The sequence below is a fragment of the Mus caroli genome, chromosome 3, assembly GCF_900094665.2.
Source record: "Mus caroli chromosome 3, CAROLI_EIJ_v1.1, whole genome shotgun sequence".
Taxonomy (NCBI): domain Eukaryota; kingdom Metazoa; phylum Chordata; class Mammalia; order Rodentia; family Muridae; genus Mus; species Mus caroli.
Window position 1 is genome coordinate 94537941 of NC_034572.1, and position 22237 is coordinate 94560177.

At 47.3% G+C, this 22237-nt stretch overlaps 1 long non-coding RNA gene across 1 annotated transcript; it reads left to right on the forward strand.

The window, feature by feature from the left end:
- Window positions 1-9561: 9561 nt before the first annotated feature.
- On the forward strand, window positions 9562-20190 carry LOC110290593. Its single transcript, XR_002377463.1, has 3 exons — window positions 9562-9812; window positions 11693-11909; window positions 19973-20190. It is a non-coding gene; the product is annotated as an uncharacterized LOC110290593 (long non-coding RNA).
- Window positions 20191-22237: the final 2047 nt, after the last annotated feature.

Below are 22237 nucleotides of genomic sequence, written 5' to 3' on the forward strand. Positions count from 1 at the left end.
AAATCTTCATTCTGGAAAACTCTTCCCCAAGAAACACTATATAAGCCTGTTCCCTGAGGCTTCTTGCCCAAGCAGAGGCAGCTACCCTCTTGTGTCTCCCCCAGTAAATCTCTTGGGAGAGGTTTGTTGTGTGGTGTGACTTGGTGGTATTCCTCGGCTCCCAACTGCCTTCAGAGCTGTAACATGTAGGGATAATCTCTTGTGTACTGTGTGGAAGCACCATCTGTCAAAAAATGCTAATGGCTTATTAGTAAAAGGCAAGAGGTAGAAGGTGGGAATTCCAATACAAAGATAGGAATTCTGGGAAAGAGTCAGGTACTAGAAGATTTGCCACTCAGATTCTGAGGAAGTTGGACATATAAAACAGAGGAGAGGTAACCAGCCATGTCTTAGGCATGGGATAGTTTCAACGGAATGATTGAGTTATGACCTAGTGGAGGAATAAGCCCAAGTATAAGGCCTAAGCATCTTACATAATTAAGCCTCCAAGTCATTATTGGAGAATTGAGGTGCAGGTAGAAAGCCCACCATACAGTAACGCTGGCACTGATATTTACAATCAGGTAGCACAGGATTGGGCCAGCAGGAGGGCTTGGCAGGAGAACCAAGTACTTGCCGCCAAGCCTGATGACCTGAGTTAGATCCTGGGGTTCACATGATGGGAGGTGGCCTCCATATGTGTGCTTGGTCATATGCTCTCAACTGCACAGAGAGAGAGAGAGAGAGAGAGAGAGAGAGAGAGAGAGAGAGAGAACACAGGATGTATTTTATATTTGTTTGCACAGGGTGAGAAGACTTGAGTGGTCCTTACATGGTATCCCCCATCAGCTGAGACTCCTGTCCACTCTTGACCTTATCACATACTGCTGGGTTTGGTTGTCACCCATGCTTGGGCCAACCTATTCTGTAAGGATAGCCATCCGTGCACACCTATCGTGCACACTCAACAGCAGTGCCCTTGGCACAGCTCCAGCTGAGACCCTCCCTGTCCAAGAACCTCGCATACCCTGTTGGTTTCCCTCATCTTCTCTCCCCAGAATCTGTCTCTCACAGGGAAGAATCCTCTATCCTGATCTAGTGACAGGGAAAAGTCTTCAGTGAGTTTTCATCTGGAGTCCAGAGGAAAGGTAGGAACTGACCACTATTGAGACCCACCATGGGGCAAGTATTTTTACACAGAACATCCTATGTAGCACTGTTAGCAGCCTCTACGGACGGGTATTGGCAAACTCATTTTACATGCAGCCCAATGGCAGCCTGATTCCTCCTTCCTCTCCCATGCTGGTGATTAGCACGAGCCCTTGGCAGCCACAGTTCTTTCCGTTTCCCACCCCCTCCTTCCCACTCCCACCCCTTGTTTTCCACATAAGAAGCAGCACACTGAGAGAGCTGCTGCTATTTCTTGTGGACAAGTTGCCAAAGGAAGTCTCTATTTTCATACCGAACCTGGTTTCCTGGTGGGCACGCTAATTGTTGCCTGCTAAAATCGCAACTCTGACAAAAATGTCTCTAATCTGTTTAGATGTGCATCGAATCGGGAGCTGGCCGGGCACTTAAACCAACAGACCGTTTCTAATGAGCTGGAAACCAAACCCCTTTAAAAGAGACCGGCCCTGCCTGGCCTAGTGTCTCCAGCACAACTGGAAACATGCGACCTCTGGTGGGTTTATCTCCTCTGCCCCTCTCCACATCTCTCCCAAGCTTTTCTAGTTCCTTCAGTCTCTGAGAAGACTGCCTTTATCCTTATGTTCAGGAAGCTAAGGAGACCATGGATCCTGCCCCAGCCAGGGGCCATGGTCTACCCTGAGGGAGCCCATCCTGGAGAAGAGAAGAGAACTGAGTTCTTACACACAGCAAGCTCCCTCTTCACTTCCTCTGTCTCCTTCCAGCCAACACTGGAGTTGCAGGACCAGTTTCTGCAGCCATTATCAACAGAAGCCAGTAGCAAGGTCACCAACTCCAATGCCCTTGGGGACCAGGCAGGTAATTATAAAAATAGCCGGGACTTTAGTCAATAGGAAGGGCTGTACTTGCTTCCTTGGAGCCCCATGGGGTTCACTGTGCACCTCTTTCTCTGCCATAGAGGAGCACCCAGCCAGGCCTCCCTCCCAAATTGACTTGGGGTATGAGGGGGTGGGGTGGGGGATGGGAGGGGGGGTGAGGTGGGGCACAGTGCTAGGGATGAGCCTAGGGCAGTGTAAACAAAGCCATCTGACCCAGCTTCTGTTTTCATTCTTGCTTTTTATTTGGATTCAAGGCTTTACTAAGTTCCCCAGTCTAGCCTTGAACTCACTCTGTAGCCCAGGGTTTATCCCAGATTAACTGAGAATACAACCTTGCACCAGTGGGCTCAGCTCCTCTCCACCCTTTTAAAGCCACCCTAGGCTGGCTCTATCCCCTCCAGCTGTATTGATTGCCAGTCCCTCCCTTGCTGCACTCTACAGGAGCCATAGGGCTGACAGTTGTCTGTTTCCAGCCATATTCTCACTGGATGATAGCTACCCCTGTCAACACTCACCAACACACGTTAACACCCTCATTTAACTCTCACAACAAATGTGTGAGAGAGGCACCATTTATGGCAAGGTTGATAACACTGCCGACTTTATATACAGAGAAGGAGGCTGCATGCAGCATCCAGATTGATCCAGAGCACAGGCAGCCTCCCCATCCCTACAGCCCTTCTAGTACACTCTGCCATGTGACAGAGGCAGGAACTGGCCATTGAAAAAGCGTTACCCTGCCTAAAAGTGTTCTACTTTTCTAAAAATCCCATGCCAAACAACAACAACAACAAAAAAGTCTTGGTGCCTTATTTAGTCCTAAGCCACAGTTAGAGGAGGACAGATGTGGGGCAAAAATAGACATTTATTGGGTTGGAAGAGAATAGAAATTTAAAGAAAGATTACTTAGCTCAACCTCTGGTGTCAGGAATCCATGGGAATTTGCAGCATGGCTGCCTTTCAGTAGTGAGGTCTCTGTTACAGAAGAATTCAGGGAAAGCTGCCTGGGTACCGAGCTGCTGGGACCCTCTACATCGTTAGCAACAGAAACAATTAAGAGAACCTTCCTGGGGGGCTGGAGAGATGGCTCAGTGATTAAGAGCACTGACTGCTTTTCCAGAGGTCCTGAGTTCAATTTCCCAGCAACCACATGGTGGCTCACAACAATCTGTCATGGAGGATCCAATGCCCTCTTCTGGCATGTCTAAGAGAGCAACAGTGTACTCAAATACATAAAATAAATAGATACATCTTTAAGAGAAAGAGAGAGAGAGAGAGAGAGAGAGAGAGAGAGAGAGACCTTCCTGGAAAGCTGGTTTCAGGGGTCATTCAAACGACAGCCTGTCAACTGCCACTGCTTGATCTCCTAGGATATCAGTGACTTCAAGAGGAAGGGTCAAGCTACAGAGCTATGAACAGGTGCGATGCTTTATTTAGTATCTACCATGAAATGCAGGGACCTCACTGAGTGCCCTATTAGGACTTCCTCAAAGTTTTCTGCTTCTTAGGGGGTTGGTCAGTGTGTGGTTAAGGCACCCACACATCCCATCTGGCTTCAGATCCCAGCCATCTCACATTAGTGTGTCTAGTTCACGTGCACACGGAATGAAAAGGCCAGCCACAGCCTTCAGAAACGTCCTCAGTGCTGGCACCCAGACACCACAAGTATTTGTTGTATGCTTTGGGTCACGTTAGTATCATAATCCAGACTTAGGAAAGAGGGCATTTTCTAAAACTCTTACAAAGCAGCTGCGACCAAATAAAAATTGAGTTGATCATTGCAAGCTAACTGCAAATGGCTGAAGTGATCTGTCCTTTTGGCACTCTGGACCACCTGACTTCCAAGTGTGTGCAACACTGCATTATGGGATGGCATGCACAGACATGCACAAGGCTATTCCCAAACAACAAGATAAGCAAGGTGCCAGATGTGCAGGCTGGAAGCCTGGGGAATGCAGAGGAGGGAACCTCTCCCTGCTTGGGGTATGCAGCTTATCAGAGGAAGAAACCAGCACATGAAATCCAAGTTTTGTAGGGTTGTTTGGAGTAAAGAAATCCCAGATGAACAGGTTAGGGCAGGAACTTCCTTACCGAAACAGATAGAACTATGATGTGATCAGTGTCCAACCCTAGCCTAGGCTGCCCCACAGTACAGGAAGGACCCTTGAACCCAAAAGTATGAAGGAAGAATTTGGTCTCCTTGTATTGGGGCTGAGGAAGGAGTCCTAAGTCTGACTCAAGGTTAAACCCTGTGGAATCAGGCCAGTCACCTTCACCACACTTTGCATCTCAATGAGCTCCCACGCTGTAATCGGATGCCACTGTGCACTACAGATAGGATCTTGCTTGAACTCTTAAGATCAGAGGTTTGTGGGTTCAGATTTCTGCCCTGCCACACTGGCTATGTGGACCTCACACAGGTACAGATTTTTCTGGCATCTCTGTCTTTTGTAATGAAGAAGAGAATATTGTGGGGCTCGTGAGATGGTTCTGTGATTAAGAGTATTTCTGTCCCACCCCGTGAGAGAGAGCCAACCCGACACTATTAATGATACTCTGCTATGCTTGAAGAAAGGAGCCTAGCACAACTGTCTCCTGAGAGGCTTCATCCAGCAGTGGATAGAAACAGATCTAGAGACAGACCAACACCCAAACATCAGGCACACAGTAGGCACTTGGGAATACTTGTGAACTGGATAAACAAATGCCATCTCCAAATGAGTGAGAAGTCAGCAAACAAGAAGTGAGTTCTTGCAGTATTTGGCCAGTTCTTCACACTGCTGCTGCTCCAACGTATGGATGAAGGTATACGCCCCCACTGTCTCTGTCCAGCTCCATCTTGGATCTTGGTCTCTAGGCCTAGCTCCTTCTTGGTTATCTTTGGCCAGCTGTAGACTGAGGGTGGCATATGTGTGCATGCCCACTCTTTCTAACATGTTCTGCTCACCACCTCCAGATTGGCACTATTTTAGATCTGGGGGTGTCAGGGGTATAAAAGGATGAATTTTGGAAATTGTGGCTGCAACATGGACAGAGAGACCGCCGGGGCCTGAAATAGCTGGAAGGCTACAGAACATCTCAGAATAGCATCTGGCTTCACCACAATTCCAGGCTACAGCCTCACACACACCCAAGAGGGCCAGAGACACTGTTTGCACAGTAGCCTGGGGTATGCATGGAAAGTCTTCTGGGTGGAAAAATGAGTCACCAAAGGAAGTCAAAGATTGTTCGTGTTCAGAGAAGAGGGGCAGAGTCTTCAGAGGTTCAGTTGTTGTTCCAGAAGATGGTGAGAGTGTAGGGTGAGCTGCTAAGACCCTAGTGTGGTCACAGGGTCAAGAGTAGCTTAGGCTTGATGAATGGGCGACAGAACTGGGATTCAAATGGCAGTTCATATGCTTCTACATGTGGATGCTGGCCTGGGCCCTTTGGGGGAGGGATGTCATAGCAAGGGTGGCATGCTTACAGCCTTTGAGTATTTAAGAATTCTCTCTTCAAGTCCCCCCCCCAAAAAAAGAGGCACAAATCAGCACCCAGGAGATGGGGATCCAGAGAATACCTGGCCCTCAGAATGGCCTTCTAGCCCAAACCCTGCTGTGTCCAGGTTCCTACAGAGTTGGGAGGTACCAGGAATTAGAAGGGAGCCAGAGAACGCCATAGATCTCACAGTAGCCGCTGTTTCTGCCTTTGGAGCCCTAAATGCCAATGAAAGCGGGTTCTAGATCCCCTTCCCAGAGTCCAAGACACTTTTCCTGTGTAGACTTTTCCAATGACCAGAAGGAATCAGTAGAGAAAAAAGGTCATGTGACAGGAAAAACACCTCAGCTTTAGTCACGACCTAGCTTATCCAGGTCTCCATTCTTGTCCTGATGTCCAGGCCCCTCAGCCCAGCCAAAAAAAAATGTCAACATTTCCAAGTGCTATCCTCCGCATCTCAAGCTATCTCTCCAGAACTATGTATATGGCAAAGGAATCCACCACTAGGGGGCGATATGGAACAACTCCCCCACCACCACCACCACCACCACCTGCTCTCTCGAGAAGAGCTTTTTGTGTGGGTTTTGTGTGTGTGTGTGTGTGTGTGTGTGTGTGTGTGTGTGTGTGTGTGTTTGTTTTTGTTGTTGTTTTCCTCCTGCAAAGCCTGAACAGCTACCAGAAGAAGCTTTCTAAGGAGCTCCTCAGCAGTCACATGGAGACTCTATATCCCTTGTTTCATATGATAAAAGTACAAGCGCTCTCTAAACGATCGATGGGCAATATGAAGCAGAACCTTAATGGGCATAAATAAATGAATTGAGGACCGCGGGCTGACACAGCGTGGAAATGATGTTTGTACGCCATAAAGGTCACATTGCAGTGCTACATCAAGGCCTTGCAGCGAGTCCGGTTAGAGCCAGCTGGTGTGCTGTATATGATGAGCCAGAAACAGTGGAACCGAATTTGAATGTCACTGCCCCTTGGTGATGGCCATCTGTTTTCGGCAAAACCAACACTTCCGTCCATTAAAGACACTTTGAACCTCCTTTATCGTGGTCATTTGATGATGTTTAATCTCTGCATTTACTTTAGTCTCAGAGCGTATGATTAGAAGCTTATATTCAGCGTTACATGTAAGTAGCATCATAAAATAAGTCAACACAAGTGGCCTGTGACACTTTACTTGTCTAGTAATTTATGTTACAGGTGCACTCAGACTTAAGCTTGGGTAAGAAAGATTAAGGAAAAGGAGGAGTAGGAAGCTGGGGAAGAACAGGTAGGGGTCCTCCTTGGATGCTGATGTCACAGGAAAAATTCTGAACTACAATTTGGATTAAAAAGAGGTGGGAGGCAGTCTGGGTGTGGCTTCTATGGAAGGCCATTTTTTAATCTCTGGGCCACAGCTCCTTTGCATGTTTGTTTTGAGACAGTTCCTGACTAGCCTGCAACTTGCTATGTAGATCAGGCTAGTCTCAAACTTCTAGAGATCCACCTGTTTCTGCCTCTGGGGAGCTGGGACTAAAGGTACACACCTCTACACTTGGACTCCACTTCTAAAGTTCTGGCTGTCAATTAAGCCATTGGTCACTCCTTGATGAGTCTGACAATAGGTTTGGGGCAACTAAACATCAGGGCCTGGCAGGCTCCTCTTGGAAGAGATCAAGCTGGACCCCACTTGCCTGGAGCTTTCTACCTTATCAGTACGCCCAGTTTATTCAGAGGTATTACAACCCAAGGTTGTAGGTTAGAACTGACTTCCTTTCAGGGGGAGACTTTCAAGCAAGGTCCCTGTCAGCCAGGTGTGATGGTATCCCCTGGCTCCAACCCTATTCTATCTTCAGGTTCATTGTTATCATTGACATTATCACCTTTGATGGTCTTGGTATTTTAAAAGAGATGATTACAGATCTTATTTGATAACCAAAATATAGTACTCTATAACAAAAAGCCCCAAGGCTTAGAAGTTAATATATCTGAGAACATTAGAACGTGGGCCCTGGATACCAGATTCCAGCTAGTTGGACCTGGATCCTTGCTCTTTCTACCACATTGAAAGTTTATAATTGTGCCTGCCTTAAGAACATAGAAACCCAGACACTTAGCCTTTTTGGTGTGTGTGTGTGTGTATGGGTGAACATGCATGCATGCATACACACATGTGTGTATCGCCTGCATTTAACATTGTGTACCAAATGCTACCCAGACAGGCCTGAAGAGAGTGTCAGATGCCCTGGGACTGCAGTTACAGACAGTTGTGAGCTGCTATGTGTGTGTTGGGAATCTTATGTGGGTCCTCTGGAAGAGCAGCCAGTGCTCTTAACCACTGAGCCACCTCTGCAGCCAAAGTGTTCAGGTTTTAAATCTTAGATTTCTATCTGCACTGTGAGATGCTATGCCTACTGGTGTCCCTTTGGGCTCTTAGGCATAAATAAACACTCCTCAGTTTGGTTTTGACTAAAGACAATAAAGGCAGAGTTATTTGGCTACAGCCATTTTCTCTTCCTTAGAAATATCTTCTGCTTGCCTGTCACTCTCAAGGTTCCTTGGGCAAAGAACAATTTCATTCTACAATAGACATAGTGCTTGATCTCTTTCTGAAAGGGAAGGGTTGGAGGGAGAATTACACAGAACTCAGGACTAGAGGAGAAAGAAGGAAGTAGGTTGGCACTCAGAGTTTAAACTACAGCTTCTTTGTAGTTCCCAAGAACGCACGACAGCTGTAGGACCTGAAGCCCCGCTCGGCTGATGGGTTTTGTACTTTACAGTAGGGAAACCTTCACATGACCTCGCCCGAGTGAAGCCTCTCTCAGAAGCCCAGTAGGAATATATGCAAGAAAAAATGGAGGCTGTGGGTAGAAACTCTGGATGCCCTCCACTGTGCCACAACCCAGCTGTTTCTTCCCAGGGCTCCTGAGCTGCCTTCTTGGGACCTCAGGGGCACTGCTGGGCACTCGGAGAATCACCTGAAGCAGATCGTTTGCCAGCTGGGTTCCAGAGAGACCGGGATGTATAAGCTCCCACTCCAGAGCATCGAGGAGCTCTCAGATCCTGTCAGTGCATGGTGAGAAGGGCTTTGCCAGAGGCACACTGCGGGGCAGAGAGGGGCCTGCCTCATCTGAGAGGACCTCAGGAGGAAGTAAAGCCGGGGTGGCTTTCAGAGCACAAGTAAAACAAAAGTGGAAAGTTTTAAACTTAAAAAAAAAAAGAACGAAAGAAAGAAAATCTATGGGTGTCTAAAGAGTACATCACACTCCATGAGGCCATTTGCCAAAATGGCTCTCAGTCCTGAAGGGTAACCCAGACTCTCGAGAGTCAAGAGACCACGTGACATTCAGAGAGGCAACCAGGAGCTGCTCCTATGTCGATTCCTCCCCACGCTGCCACTCCTCAAGAAGTCACTTCACCTCTGGGCCTGGAAGAGATGAACATGCAACCCTTCAAGGTGGTTCCCAGAGAAGCCACTGAAGGCCATCACTTCCGGGGTTAGAAAGATTAGCAGAGCCTATTGAGCCAGCCACCCCCCAGCCCAGCTCTGCTTAAGTTCCCTGCTTCTGTGATTCCACATATCCTAGACTTCAGATGTCCCTCCCGTGCCCTCCCTCCCTCTGTTTTAGTCTTTTTCCTCTTCTCCCTTCTTCTCCTCTTTCCAACTCTTTTCCTCTCTTTAGACTCAGAGGATGCGCCTCAGACATGAAGGAGAAGTGGGGAGCGGATGGCAGACCTGCCTCCCAAGGAGAGAAACCAGCTGCTTAAATCTTTTGGTCTGCTCAAATCCAGACATTCTACTTCGTGGGGAAACTCCTGGACTAGAACAGAGTCCAGGCTTGACGCCTAATTGATGGAGAAGATCATCAGAAGCAATCTCGAACTGCCCTTGCTCACCTCAATTGCCACCTGACCCTTAGTGCCATCCAGACCCTACTAAACCTGTATGAGCCTTAGCTGGCAAGCTGGGGCAGCCAGTTTACACACACTAATTGATGTGGGGACAGCAGGTCCTTTGACTCCCAGCCACTCCCATCATGGTTCCAGCATGTGGATATTCTGTATGGCCAACTGAATACTGGAGAATTGTGATGGTGTCACAATGGGGAGGGGTCGCCAGCAGACTGTACACAGACTTTTGTGGCTACATTTTTCTGAAGAGATGATACTGTTTTCCAAAGACCTTACTTAGTGTGCGCTCCAGGGTCCCCAGGTGATTAAGACATCCCTGGAGTTGAAGGAACAGAGGACAGAGACCTCTTCTCACACATTGGAAAAGTGGACATATAAAGAAGGCTCACACTGGATTCTACAAGGCTTCCCAGGAAAAGAAGAAACTGGAACCCATAGGTCAAGTTTCAAGGGAGGCCAGTTTCAGCTCAGTGTAAGGATAAGCATTCGTGTGATGTAAAAACAGATTGTCGCCCCAAACACTAAGGTCCTTGTTGCTGAAGTATTTAATCAGCAGCTGTCCTCGGTGCTGGGGTGTGAGGCAGAGTGAAGGCCAGCTGCACCTGGCCCGGCTCTGCCGTGGACTGACTGAAGGAGAGAGCTGTTTGCTGAGGCCCTCCCAGATGAAGCAGAGACAGGCCACCTCCAGCCAAACCTCTCCCACAGTCTGTCCTGTAGGAAAAGATGGGGGAACTGTGTGTATAGATTGCTGCTTGGTCTTTCCTGTGCCCTTCAAAGGGTATTTCCACCAGGCTTGTAAAACCTTGGAGCCCAAGCCTCCACAAGCTCAACAGAAGCCTAGAATGTATCTGTTGCTACGACTCGGGCTCCTCCTTATTTACCCTGGTACCTGGAGATCACAGAACGTGTCTTTGTTTACTTGAAATATGGATGGATCTTTCTCCCAAGATTATTTTTTACAGCAAAAGAAAAGTGTTAAATTCACACAGTTCGTTGTAAGCTACCTGTTTTGGGGAGACGTTCTTACCATGTGCAAAAGCCCCCACCTTTTCCCTGATGTCAGGATTTCCAGACGCTGTGCATTGACCAAACCAACCCTTACTGCCCAGGGTACCCCTGTGGTTTGCAGTCAAGGTCACCAAAGCATTGGGGAGCCTGCCCTCACATTTGAGTGCATATTTTCTATTTTGTCCACATCCTTCATGTACGTTATTTGTTCTTGTTGTTGTTGTTGTTGATGATGATGATGATGATGATGATGGTGATCTTCATGCCTTTGTTTCTTTCGGAACACTAGAAAGAAAGTAGACACCAGAAGCTGAGTCCTTTGGGGCTCCGCCTTTCTGCATCAAATAAGCAAACAGACAGGGCACTTCAAAGGGAAGGTGGCTACCACAGCCTTTCATTTCTTAAAAACTGGCACAGGAGAGCAGCTGGACAGGAACATGACTCTGGAACAGTCTCCTGGGGGTTATCTCAGCCCTATCACTCGCTCGCTTGTTTCCTATGGGCAAACACTGCCTCTTATCCTGGCTTACCTTATTTGTGAAGCTGGCCCCACCCTCACTGGCCACCTGGAGGGAGCCCTCTGTTCCCAGCAGGCAGGACCAGTCCTGAGAATCAGAACGGTTGTCCTTGCAGATCACTGCACTTAGAGAACAGCCAAGCAGCCCTGGTAGCTTGGCCCTACAGGGTCGCCCAAGTTGGTGGTTAGCTAAGGTTGTTTCCTTCTGACTCTTAATGGGCCTTAGTGGAGGGTTCAAGCATAGAGACCTAGAACTTAAAGAGAAGGGCTTTGTGGTGTAGAGTGTGGAGTTCCACTGCTGCCCAGGGACCCTGAGCTCCCTGTAAGCATCCCTAGGGTAAGGAAGTCAAGGACATTCCCTGGCTAACTTTGATGCTCAGTCTGAGGGCTGAAAGTGTACTCAAGGTCACAACTCCTAAGAGGCACATTTGGAGTTTGAAAGTGAAATATTCCAACGCAGCCTCCTCCCAGCCTCTCCTGCCACCTCTCAAGGTGGCAACCTTGCCTCTCATTCTTCCTCCCTCCCTTCATCTAGATCAATGGCATCCCTGGGTGAGACCAGACAGTTGACCATCACTCTAATACCTGTGGGACAGATATGCTCAGAGAAGCTCAGAGATGTTAAAAGGGTTGGGTCATCGTTACAGAGCAAAAAGTGGCTCATTTCAACCATTTTCATCTGCCCTTGAGAATATTGACAAACATTCTCCCATCCAAGTATTAGTCAAGCCGGCGGACTAACATTCTCAAAGTGTAAAAGTTTAATCCAGGCCACCACTGCTTTGGTTTGTAGGACTCTGCTCCATTCTCCCAGAAGCAGCTAGCACTGGAAGCAAGAGAGAAACCAGTATCCATGCAGAGCAAGGTCGACCTACAGGCTTCAAGGGGCAAGGACGGGGTTTCTAGTGGCCATGATGACCCATGACTGACCAGGGACAGGCTCTTATCTGGATGTCCTAAAGACCATTGCACTGATGGAGAGAAGGAATAGAAATGCTGTCTGGCTCAAGGTAGAAAGAGAAATGTAAAAGCCACAAAGTACCTTCATCTTTTTAAATGATGAAAGACTCCAGGCTGCTCAGCTGTGAAAATACAGTAGCCGAGCAACCACTTTTATCATATACATAAATGATATATACCATATGTATGTAGTATGTGGTATATATAGTATATAATATAAATCATATATATTATATAATCATATATTATAATATTATGTGTGTGTGTGTGTGTGGGAACAAAGTAGCCTTGATAAAGCAAAAATGACTCACTTAACAGAGCCCCAAAGGGAGGTGAATTATGGTACGTATGTCTCTGTGGTTGCATGGTAGCACAAGGTAATGTCCTAAACACCCATTTGGGATGGGGAAAACAGGTACTGAGCAAGTCAGTTGGTCTCTCTGAGCCTCAGGGTCTTCCTCTATATAAAGGGCAACTCCTTGTGGACATTTGACACATTGATCTCGGGGAGAAGACAAATGCTACCATCAACCGTCCGAACACTGGGCTCATGTGGCTTTATTTTCTGTTCACTTCACTGACTCTTGGTGGAGACCCTACTACCTCCCACCCTGTGGTGGTCTAGGAGTGCTGTGAGAATGAATGAGCAGAGGCATCAATGAGCATGCAAAGCACTGTGCAGACTCTTTCACACAGATACACACATGGTTTACGATGTAAGGAATTAGTCACCAAGCCAGAGCGTGGTTTAGTCTCCAAATGGCCAGAGTGCTATGGGGTGTGTGCTTCCCTCATCCCCTCTGCTTTGGCTCAAGCTTGGCCCATATGAGGCTTTGTTTCCTCATGGTCAGCTCAGAAAGTTCTCTTAGGTTCCAGTGGGAGACCTCAACAAATCCCTAGCAAAACCCCATGGCCCCACCTCTCCATCCTGCTTCATAGATAGGGAAACTGAGGCCTGGAAGAAGCAGGGGCTTGGCCTAGCAATGGCTCAGGATGCCTAACCCTGTGTACAGAGCTTTCCTCCCCAGCCCAGCTTCTCAGAGGCATGAGGCAATGAACAGCCAACCAGAAGCTCTGCATGGCACAGAACACCAGAACTCCACAGATGGTCTGGAAGAATGCAGAACACACAAAGTCAGTAAATGTTTACTGAGCACCTATCAATGCCAGGCACTGGGTTTTGAAGATAAAACATGAGAGTTCAGCAGTTTCCTGCCCAGGCTAGGCCATCTCAGACCAGGCACATGCTGCGCAGCTGTGTCTACCCTATTCTTAGCATAGGGGCCTGAACAGGCAGGCCTTCAGCCTGATAACCCCTGTGAGTGCCCCCTCCTCCCAACCTCTCTTTCCACGGCAATCTCAGGAACACACCCTTGAGCCAGCCTCCCTTCCCCTTCCTGGGACTGACCTTACTCCTCCTCATCTTCTCTGGGGCAGCAGCAACCAGAGCCACCCCCATACCCCAGTCTGGGTATAGAGCACAATAGAAAGGAGACGGTCAGACCCTGAGACACTATAGACAAAGCCGGCCTCCACACTTCCCTTCTGCCTGGCAGCCAACCAAACCTCTGACCAGAAGAGTCTCCTGTCACCCTGAGATCCTGGGGCCTTCCAGAGACCATGACCTAGAACAGAGTGGCCATGGCCCCCTTGTGCGTCAATGTGCTCCAAGCAAACAGATTTAACTAGCAGAGGCCAAGGAATGAATAGCACCAAGCAAGCCATTCTGTTCAGACAACGGGGAGCAGGTGGAGGAAACCAGGAGGAGAAGTAGACACAAGCCTGAGATGGAGCACAGGAAATGTCCAGAGACAGCTGTTTTTGGCTAGTTGCTGTGAGTCTTCACATGACCAAGACTGGATTTATGGCAAATCTTGGAGGGGCCTCAGTGACCATCTAGATACCTCTTCATATCACAGCCCAGAAAGAGGAGGAAATCAGGGCTGAACTCCTTGATGTGCTGGCCAGAGCCACACTGGATGTCCCACCACCACCCACCCATTCTCTTGTGCACACATTTGGGGCTGGCTGTTCTGGTGTCACCTCCCTCTGCTGTCTGTGCCACTCACCCTATTCCCTATTGGCAACAGAAGGGCAGCACATGATGGACAGTCTGACCTGAAAACCCAGTTGGTCCTGATCCATCCTTTATATAAGAATCCAGAGCTGGGTCCATGTAATGAGGTCTTAGCATGGGATTCCAGCCAAAACGCCACGGGACCAGGCTGTGGGACCTAGGGCGTGACTAGCCCCTGTTTTCCAGCAAGGGATGGAGCTAGAGCCAAGGCATTTTACTGCTAGGTCCCTAGAGCCATGCTCCCTGCACACAGAGCACCTAGGGGGTATCCATGCCAGCTTTCTGACAGGAAGAGTTCTGCTCTGGCTTCTCTGCTCTGTGTCCTAGCCCAGTACTGTCACAATTATCTGTCCTTGCTCCCAAAGTGAACATAAGAAGAAAAGTGGATGTGCCTGGGTTACCATGACATTTGTGCCATGCATTAGCAATGTGACCCGGGACCTTTCTCAGCCTCCTTCTTTGTTGTTAGCATCATTACCTCCTCTGATCTTTACAGTCCTGAGCTCTTAGAGTCGCTGAACTCCAGCAAGTCCTGCCCTAACCAGCTGGAGCCTGAAACATTCCTAGAGGTTCCCCCGAGTCATTGACCTCAAAGTTTCTAACACAATAAACAGAGACCAAGCATGGCAGGAGAATGCTGTGTCCTCCCCCTTTACAAAGCCAGAATTTTCCGAGAAAGGTGCTCTGCAAGAAGGGCACCTCCCCCCTGGCTGTCTTGTGACTTTATCTGGGGAACTTGTGGCTCTTGGAGGCAACAAGCAAACCAGAATTAAACCAACTTTATCTGTAGAGGGAAGGGTTGTTGTTGTTGTTGTTGTTGTTGTTGTTGTTGTTTTATTATTATTACATCTCAAGGGCTTCAGCAAGGAAGCCATTAGGTTTTTATACTGAGGAAGCTGTGCACCTAGTGTTGAACACCAGCCTGTCCCTGAGCGCATCTGAGAACTGAGGAATAAGAGTCTGCACTATGATCCTACAGATGTGTCCTGTGTTTAGAAGGGAAACAGAAAGTCTTTCCTTCTCTCTACCTCCCTGCTTCCTGGTACCCAGTGCATCTCAGGCTGTCCCTGGCCAGGCACCTTTGTGTAGGACATAGCCTGTGAAACTGGGCATGACAATCCTGGTTCCTACTGTGACCTGTTCCGTGCTCTTCTTACACAACAGTCTCAGTTCTCTTTTCTTTGGACTTCCTGCCCCTGCTAGCTGACATAGGGTCAATCTGTATGAGTCCCTTATACAAAGCCAGGGGTTCAATGGAGACGGGTGAGCATTTTTCTACCCACCCAACATCCGAGGCAGATGCCTGCTGATCTTTGCATAGCATATCACCACATTTTCAATAAAAAGTGTCTCCTTCCATCCTGCCTAGGCTGCCTACACCTGAGACCTCCCTCCCTTCTCTCCATCTATCCTGCACACTATGTATTGGTCAGCTTTAGTTACATAGCAAGTATCCACAGAGTCTTCAATAGTGTGGAAATAGAATAGCTTTACTGTTCCTGGATTTCAGGTCACACAGGTGCTTTGACAGACTTCAGCTTTGCACATCAAATGAGTATATCTGTTGGCTGGTTAACTTAAGTCAGCTCTAGATATGGCAGCTGGCGACAATACCCTGCTCCATAGCTCTGTCATTCTCTAGCATACCAGGACAGTGGGCAGTAGAAGTGTCCCAGCCCCTTGAAGTCTGGGTTCCATCAGGCATTCTGCCCCTTTGGCCTCGTTATCAGCTTAAAGCCCCACTTTTGTGGGTAGAGCTACAAAGTTGCCCAGCAGTAGGATACCAGAGAGCAAAGACTTGGGGTCAGGAGGGCATCAGCCCCGTGTGACCATAGAGTCCCCTGGTATATTCATCTGCTCCCCTCTGCTTGGCTAGCACCAGCTCAAAGTATATTGAAATCTTCCCAAAGGAAAAAAATACTATGCAACCCTTTGAACACATATCACCTTCCAGTCTTCAGGAACTGATCCTAAGAGAAAAGTAAAAGAAAATCTAGAAAGTATACACACTTAAAGAGAATGTATGGTACAGAGCAATGCTGTTATTAAAGGTGAACGTGGGAGTAAGGTGACGTCAAAGCCAGGGCAAGCCTCTGCTACTGTAGGTAGACAGGTGTTTATTATATAGCCACTGCAGACAGTGGTTATAAAGATTTTATTGAAATGCTGCAATAGCTATAGATCCCTTTGAGACAAAATTAATTGAAGAAATAAAAGCTGTACCATACAAACAAGTCTACTGTGACTATATATTGTAATCCTGCAGCTTTTATTTTTAAAAAAAGTAACTTAGGGGAGAAAAGTGTTGATTTCCATTTCCAGGTCACAGCCTGTCACTGAGGGAAGTCGGGGCAAGAGCTCAGGAAGGAACCTGAAGCAGAAACCACAGAGGGACATTGCTGGCTGGCTCACTTGCAGGCTCGTGTTTAGTTAGCTTTCTTTTTTTTTTTTTAATTAGGTATTTTCCTCATTTACATTTCCAATGCTATTCCAAAAGTCCCCCATACCCTCCCCCCAACCCCCCTACTCACCCACTCCCACTTTTTGGCCCTGGCGTTCCCCTGTACTGGGGCATATAAAGTTTGCAAGTCCAATGGGCCTCTCTTTCCAGTGATGGCCGACTAGGCCATCTAGTTAGCTTTCTTATACAGACAAGGAGCGTCTGCCTATGGATGGTGCCACCCACAGTGGGCAGTGCCCTCCCACCTCAATCAACAGCTAAGGCAATCCTCCCTAGACATTCCCATAGGCTAGCCTGATTGGGTAATCCCTCCATGTAGACCCCCTTCTCAGATGACTACAGATTGTATCAAGTTGATAATTAATGTCGATTAGGACGCTATGTTAATCAGAAGACCCCTTGTATAAAATGTAGATGATGGATGGAATCTGAAAACCATGTTTCTGTTATTTTCCTGATGGACCCTGCACTATCCTTATCTAACATGCAGCCACTGGGAGAAGCAGTGAGAGGTACATGGGACCTTTCAGTTCTCCTGCAAATACTTTCAACTTAATTGTTAAAAATAATAATAATAATAAGTGTTTTTGAAAACCTCAAAATTTACAGAGGGACATTTTTAATGGCTAATGTCTTGGGCTTTGTATTTTCCTGTTGCTGTGATAAAATACACAGGCAAAAAGATTTACTCTGGCTCAGGATATAGAGGTACAGTCCCTCGTGGTGGGGAAATCAAAGCAGTGGGAATTTGAAGCATCAGGTTACAGCACATCCATGATCAGAACTCTGAGGGTGATGAATGCGCAATGCTTACTTTCTCTGCATATACAACCCAGGCTATCCGGTCAAGATAATCTCCCATGGGCATGCCCGGAGGCCCATTCTCTGAGGCAATTCTAGATTGTATGAAGTAGGCAGTTAGTAGTAACCACCACAGGTACACTATATGGCAGGAGTATAGGATACTTTCTGTTTTAAACACCTTTTTCACTTTTAAAACATTAAAATGTAAAGGGAGTGACCACTGGCTTTGTTAAGTTTGTTTCCACATTTGTTCAGTTTTCACTTTTTGTTTGCACAGTGCTAGGGATGGAACTCAGGGTCTGTGCACACTGGGCAGATGTTCTGAGCCACACTCCCAGTTAGCTACAGTATCTCAAGAGAGAAGTGTTAGATTCCACCCTCATGGCCTCGACCATGGCTAATTTAAGTACCATACGCCTGGCAGAAGGTCCTCTCCTTGAGAGCAGGGGCCATGTCACAATTGATTCCAAATATTTTCTCAGCTCCCTTTCCAGTGCTTAGGCCAAAGCATCATTTAAAAAGTACACATTCAACATGTTCATATTAAACCAGAACCTCTGCTGCTTGCTAGGCTTGCAGAACCAAGTGTCAAGATGTGTGGAAGAGTTCACATCCTACAAACACACATTTTTATTCCTCATCTTCATAGGACATCTTGTGTGGGCTTTAGTGCCCAGTGGAAGACAGAGAACTACTAAGGAGAATATCAGTAGGCTCTTCCTTGTGTAGAAAATATGCACAAACTACAGGAATCTAAGGCACTGTTCTGGGCAAGGTGAGACCCGTGACAGCTTTCTACCTTTGGGGACTTCTTCCATAGCACAAGAAGACAGAACTCCAGCTGAGCTCAAACAGGAGAGAGGGTGGTGCGATGGGTTGCTAAAGCAGCTGAAATGGGTGGGCAGGACAAGAGAGATGGAGGGGCTACAAATGAGATGGGGAGGGACCGGGAATCTTGGTAAGCATTTTCCATAGACCTTGGACTAAGGCCTGGGTGCGTATGTACCTGGTAGGTTTCCAAAACCACCTGCAAGGTTGAGAGTGGGCACTAAAGATCTCACAGTGTTGAGTACTGGGGGCCCAGCCACAGTAAAGAGCTAAGCACCGTGGGCACTCAGTGATTACCCTAGAAAGAGCACCTGGTGGCTCCCCCTTATTTATAAGGGATACATCCCCAGACCCTGAAATCAGAGACAGAACCAAATCTATATTTTTTCATATGCATGCCTATAATAAGGTTTATTTTACAAATTAAATACAATAACAGAGACTGGCACTAATACCTAATAATAAAACAAAACAATTATAACAATGTACTGGGAAAAGCTATTCAAAACTTGTAACTTTCTTTTCATTTGCTCTTTCTAAACCATGGTCTAGAACAATACTGAAGGAATAGGAAGTGAAGCCATTGGAGAGGGGGTATTTCAGGTGTGAGAAGGTGGCATGCTTCAGGACTAAGTTCAAAAGTGACCCGATATATGAAAGAAGAAAATAAAAGCCTACTAAGACCCAAATCACACACACACACACACACACACACACACACACACACACACGTGAAATAATTTAACTCCTCAGAACAAACCTCACAAAATATCCAAGCTCCCTGCAAATTACTATCTACAAAGTCAAATAGTTAATCAAAAATGTTTATGCATGTGATGTGCCAGGGCTATCAGCCTGCAGCTAGGAGGAACAGTAGTTAGTCCTAATGGAAACTGATGAAAAAGAGGAAACACATCAGCTGTGTTATAGAAGGACAGATTCTGTGTCCAGAGGTCCAGGGGCCACAGAAATGGTGGACCTAGGAAGAGACCTGGGAGCCTGTCCAGAGGATCTTCTGATGGCAGTACAGGACATGAGAGGGTCTAGAAGAAGATGCCATGGATCTCTGGGGTTTGTGGTCATGCTAGAGTCACAAAATGTCAGAGCTAGACAGAAGTAGCTTCCGGTCTGCCCCTCTGATCGCCTGTGAGAGCAGGAACTAGGATTGGGAGGGAAATAGGTGACTTCCCAAAAATCCCACACCAAGATTAGAACCAAGCCTCATAATTCTCCTCCGTCACACGGCCACCCTGTGACAGCCCTGGGCTGAAACGAGCTTTGAGATGACTAATTACACATATTCATCTCCCACTGTAGTCTCTGAGATAAAACCAAGGTGTCACTTCCTCTTTCTGCTCTCACATAGAATGGGGAGGTTTCCAGTAAGCCATCAGATAGAAACCAGGGAGCCACACACGTCCCCAGGGACCTGGCACTTAATACCCACTCATGTGAGCAATTGATACGTAAGCACTGGATTGCTAAGTTGAGCTTCACCAAATCTGTTCAACTGTTGCATAGAAACAATGTGGTGAGGTCCATGTACTATCAGCCCATTAATATCCACAGAGAATGAAAGAGCACCCCATGCCTTTATGTCTGCTTGAAAGAGTGGCTCACAGCAACCCAGAACAGCCAATGGAGGATCTCAGTGGATAGACTTGTCCTCGGTCTCAGCCTGTGAACAAGCCCAGGGCAACCATGCTGGTTCTGCAGCTCATTTACGTCCCAGAAGACATCCTCCTACACTTGCCACACATCCCTGGGTAATGTGTGTCCACTCCTTCCAGAAAGTTCTTTCCAAGTTCTTGGCGTGTCTGACAGGGAAGGGATTCTCACCTGCACAAGTCAGCTCTCCCTCTACCTTTGTCACTAGAACTACCCAAGACCAGATTGTATGTACTAGGGGTTAAGTCCAATTGAGATTTATATCCTTTCTCCAGGAACCTGCTGCTGGCTGGGACTCATCACTGCTCCTTCGCATGGGATGCTCCGAGGACAGAAACCCAGCTGAGACCTAGTTATGCCTTCCTAATCTATGGTGGGTCACAGAGGAAATGAGGCTAGCATTCCTAAGTCTCCCTGTGCCAAGTGACAAGCACTGGCCTCACGTTGGCATCTCAATACTAACCAATCCCTGTGACACGGGAAGAAATCTTCATTTCCACTGTGCATTTTTGTTGTGATTGTTTAGTTGGTTAATTGGGTTGTGCTTGTTTGTTGGTTTGTTTGTTTGTGGTGCTGGGAAGGAGTCACAGGGCCTCATACAAGTGTTCTCCCATAGACCTATGTCTTCCGCTCTTATCTCCCAATATAATCAGAAAACTGAGACTCCAATAATTAAATCCCCTTTCGAGGCTCTACAGTTTGTCGCCCATCTCCAGTGACATGGATTGTTTTGACTCTGAAGACAGCCTCCTCACCCACCCCTGGAAAGCTTCTAGAATTTGTAACTGAGTATATTCATGTCATGAATCTTCGAGAGAAAGAAATGTGTTACTAAGTAGAAACTAACTAACACATTTTTTTTTTCAAGTCCTGTGTTCTTGGTATTTGTAAACTTTTACATGCAAACCATGGCAGGTGGTCAGAGACCAGAATCAAAGGTGTGAAAGTGTATGTGTTTGTGTGTGTGTACCCACACATAGACATTGAATATAAGCATGTGTGCTGTGGCCCTATCCACACAAACATGAATGTGTATCAACAGATCCATATAAACATATCTCAACAGGCTAGAACTGTTTACGTCACTCTTCAGAGAAAAACAAACCCCAGAGTTCCGGGTTTTGTTTTCAAGATCACCTCCCAGGACCCATAAATGCTGTGACTTGCTACATGAACGCCTGTGTTTTCAAAACATTCTGTTAACCATGTGAAATGCATGAAGTAGCAACTTCTGAGTTTGAAGGGGCCAATCAGAAGGCTGTGTGATGGAAGACTTACCCAAGCGAGCAGTAACTGAGAATACTAAGATCTACACCAGTTGGCTTCTCGGAACACCTTATCTAGACGCTGCATGTGTCGGGCTTGGGAAACCAGATCCACACGGTGAAGTCTGGGTATGACCTAGCAGACTGGGGGTGAGAGGAGGTTACCTTCTGCAGTTCTGATCTGAGCTTTCTGAAACTACCAGTCGTCAGCAGGACCCAGAAGTACTTAACTTATTGTTAGAAAATCATTCAAGTTCTTCTCCACCAGTGTACCCACATCATGAGGAGAAAACTCAAGGCCTAGGGTAAGATGCGCATACCCAGAGGCAAGTGAGGTCTGTTGAACAGCTGGGAGAACTGCCAGCTATCAACTGATCCAAGATATCTGCGAAGGACTAAGCAAGACTCAGCCAGGAGCAGACGAGATACACTGGCTTTAGACTTCTGACTCCCCATAACATGACTGTTTTTGCTGTCCTCTACCTCAGCAGAAAGAGGTGCCTTATGTCTGTCCCTAGACCTGCCACATACCATGCTCCAGAACCCAGTCCCCAGCTCCCTGCTGTCAAAGAGACACTATTCAAACAGCTACTGCCTGTAAAAGGCACCTACCCCATGCTTCCTGTTGTACCAAATAATAAAATTTCCAGGGCTACCATGAAAGGCAACTGCCTCTTTCCCTAAGGGCACGTGAGACTGCAGTTGCTGTCAGCAGATGAAATTTTGACCACCAGATGCAGACTAGGTAGTGACCTCATTGCACACGTGGGTCTGGGTGACAGAGACACACCATGACTTGGAGACACTGTAAGTTGGTGGCATTTGCCAACTGACCACAGACACCACAACTGGCCTTCCTAAGAACCAGAGGTAGCCTAAAGAACTCTAGTTCAGTAAGTCCCCTAGCCTCCAGCAGCCCTTGGAGGGGACTAGCATTGCCCCCCAACATAGAGCCTATGTACTCCCCTGGAAGTGAGTTTGTGCTCAGGTTTCGATGCTGAGTCGAGCAAACAAGGCATGAACCCAAAGTTCCCAGGGCTGTGAACAATAATAACTTGGGAGGAGACAAACACCTGCAGGGTCAGTTGACTCCTACTTTCCTCCCTCAGTGGCCTGGGCTACCTGTGTACTGGGATTGTGAACGGGACTCCCTTCATGCTACAGAGGGATTTAGATAAGCAGGTATGCTCAGCACAGGTCTGCTTTACACTGGCAAGAGGTGCCCTCAAGGTCAGACTCCCTCTTCTTATCAGGACCCTGTGTCCCTTCCTCAGG